Source organism: Oratosquilla oratoria, chromosome 1 (assembly GCF_046742065.1).
Source record: "Oratosquilla oratoria isolate Oo_2021 chromosome 1, ASM4674206v1, whole genome shotgun sequence".
In the NCBI taxonomy this organism is placed as follows: Eukaryota; Metazoa; Arthropoda; class Malacostraca; order Stomatopoda; family Squillidae; genus Oratosquilla; species Oratosquilla oratoria.
In genome coordinates, this window is record NC_134777.1 from 59,862,841 (window position 1) to 59,866,346 (window position 3,506).

Sequence of the window (3,506 nt, forward strand, 5' to 3'; positions counted from 1 at the left end):
TCTAGGTTCCATGAGCGTATAGTAGATTCATGCTTTACTGGTTTTCGTTTTCCTTGGCCCTTGCCCGTAGAGTTTGAATTAGGCTTTGCTGGTCCAGAAGCGGTTCCTGCCGTCAAAACACTCTCCCTCGATTTTGAAAAGACTGAATCTGAGGGCAAACCATCTTCACTCGTCTTCACTCGCTTCACTAGAAATCGCTCCATGATATACGATCATCGAAAGTTTGGCATGGACGTGACGTAAACCTAAGCTAGCTAACAAATAATTTTGTATTTTTGTATTTTTTATTCCTCCAAAGATCCATATTTATGAACTAGATATATAATTATCAAATGTTCATATTTATACTTGAATTTATTTACTTTTAATTACTAACAAAACATTTGATTCTATTTTGTTTTCTCATAAATACGCGAACGAGGTTATAAATGGGATTTCCCAGTTTCCCTCCTAGGCCTTGAGCGAGTTTGCATATGTACAGTGTACGTATGCATGCGGTGATGTAGTATTGGGTATGGTGCATTGTACATGTAGTCAGTGAGTTGATTGGGCAGCTAGCTGCATGCAACCAATGAACTTCCCTGCATACAGGTACCATGCAATTCGCAACTAGCGACATTATGTAGCACGATAGTCGTGTAGAGTCTAGTCAACATGTACTATAGTATACGCGCGCATGCAGCTGATACGAAGCTAGGCTAGGTAAGCCATTGAACTCTAGCAGCTATACCGCGTACACATACGTACGTACATCAACAAATTAAAGTTGATTGATGCGTTGCGTTTATGATATCGATTGATAATGCAATAAATGATCACGGGTAAGTTATGTTTGCTCTGATCCTTTCATCAATGGTGATGGGATTCAGGGATTGCCAAATGATGGATAATGTATGAAAAACGTTGAATCTTGCCGCGGGAGCGATTTTTTTGTGGGGGATCGCTCCCGCTATTGGATTTGCGAGAGCGACATTGGAACTTTCCAGAGCGGAATCGCTCGTCGCTCCCGTGTATTTTTTCGCTGGTCAGACGTCGATTTGCCTGCACCAGGGTGTTGATTTTGTTGAAGTAGAAAGACGTCCAGGACGCTCATCATCTTCAATGGACTGTCGACCATCTTTAAAACGCTCATGACACTTGAAACATGCCGCAAACTTCATAGCAACATCACCGTAATCTGTGTTAAGCATAGCAAAAGTTTCAGTCGCAGATTTTCCAAGTTTAACACAAAATTTCACATCAAGTCGTTGCTCCTTCACATCATTCATTCTGAAATATGCCAAACAGAGGAAGGGTGGGAGGGGTGTGGAGGGTATTTAGGGATGAAATGGGTGGGAGTGTTTTTATGCCTTTCCCTTTTTGGCTACCTCCCTTGGAAGGGGGAAAAAGCCTTGGTATGTGTATGTATGTATATATATATATATATATATATATATACAGGAATACCTCACTATACAACCGAGTTGTGTTCCAAGCTGACTGGTCGCAATGCAAAAATTCATATATCGAGGTGGGTTTTACATGTAAATAGAGAGGTGTTCATGGACCCTATCAACCCCCCCTCCTCAATTTTTACCTGGGGCTTTCACATATACCCAACATTTGTTTTACCTCTTTTATACCACTCGGTCGTATGGTGAGGTATTCCTGTATATTATATACAATCAGAACATGGGTGAACTAACCTCATTACTTCTGGAATATCAGGTTCAATAGTAAAGATTGCACCTCAAGAAATATGAACTGGCAGGACTTGATTTCTTGGACAGTGCAATGTCAAAGAATATTTGGATGTTATAGGTCATAGTTCTTGCACAATGTGGACCAATACACGCTTTGTAACTTGCTCTGCCACTACCTGTGAAGTGTCAAAGTAACCCAGTTTACCCAAGATTTTTCCAGGCTACATTTCCTTTTGAGGCAGATTTGATGCAGGTCAATTCATTTTCATCAAGATCACCCATCTTGGTCTGTGTATTTTACTGCAATGAAAGACATTTGCCTAAATGGTGCCGTATTGTTTTGTGTGGTATATGCTTATTGGATGGGTTTACCACCACTTTTGAAGAGCTTAAGAGCTTGAAATGATAATGCACTGCAGGTGCTTTCCATCAATATGACCAGACCAATACTAGAACTGTTAGGGTCCCCAGTATTGGAACTGGCTTGTTTGCCACTCCAAGTGAACCTCTTTTTGGTGTACTCCATGCTAAAATTAAATTATATTTTATATTAACAAACTTTATTATCTTGATAACATGACAGGACAGTGAGCCATAAATTGTGTCACAGTTAAATTTTATTATATTTATTATACGTTATCAAAATTCCGCTCTACTTGACTGGGATAAGTTTTGAAAATGTAACTATCCTGAGTTGGTGTGTAGGTTCCTCATGCCAACCCCACCCAACAAGGTACCATCCTCATTTCCCAAGCCAACCTATGCCTTTTTTCATGATCTCAGGATTTAGACTCCTTTCAAACCTTTCAAACATCCATGATAACTGGAACAGGGAGGAGAGCTCTACCAAAATAGTCCTTCACTAATATCACTCCGTTTTGCATTACCTGTTGCAACTCTGATTTATCATCAGATTACTTTCCTCATTATAAACTATGGTTTTTATTACCATTTTGATCCTTAAATCAGAGATAGTACAGTAAAACTTCTGGATCTCAAAATAACTAGATCTTCCCAAAGTTATACCCCCACCTGACCCAAGTCATGTGTACCATCTTCCTCCCATGCAGTGGGATATGAGAGCCCCTGGTAGAGCATGCCCTGTCAGTTGCAGCAATGCGCTGGGTATATTAGGCCTATGGTTGGGTTGCCTCTTCACCTGGCCAGGGCTGTCAGGAATAAATCCAAGAAGCACGCAGTGGGTTCTGGGATACGAACTTTGGATTACTTGCTCTGCTGACACAGTAGCCACTGGGCTACCGTGCAGCATACAGATAGTAGCAAATAAAGAAATACATATTTGAATGAAGCATATAACGCTAACTTCACAGCTTTATATATGGTATGTATTCATGATGCAAATACCATCAAGATTTATTAAAAATGATTACAAACAACATATTAAGGGGGATCTGACGGTCTGGTAAGCCTTTTTTTCATGGATTTATATTCCAACACTTCAAAAATACGTAGGAAAGTTCATTTTAGCCATTGGCACTCGCTAACGTGCTAAGTAGGTTTAAAGGGACAGTGGACGTATTAGCCACATGCAAGAATGAACCCTACACGTAGCGTAATCAGCTCTTTTCTGTGTCTTTTTCTCGATATTTCTCTTTGTTTTGTGTGTGAAAATCTAGTGGCGTTTGGCATCTTTTTCTCTTATTTGTCATACAGACTCGTGCAAAAATATGTGTTTTTTGATTAAATGAACCTTTTGCAATTGGCGGCACTCACTTGTTTGGTGATAAGGGAAAGTGCCCATTGCTGATTAAAAAATAAACCTTATTAATGATTTGACACTGTGACGGCACCCCAGTAGTGAGG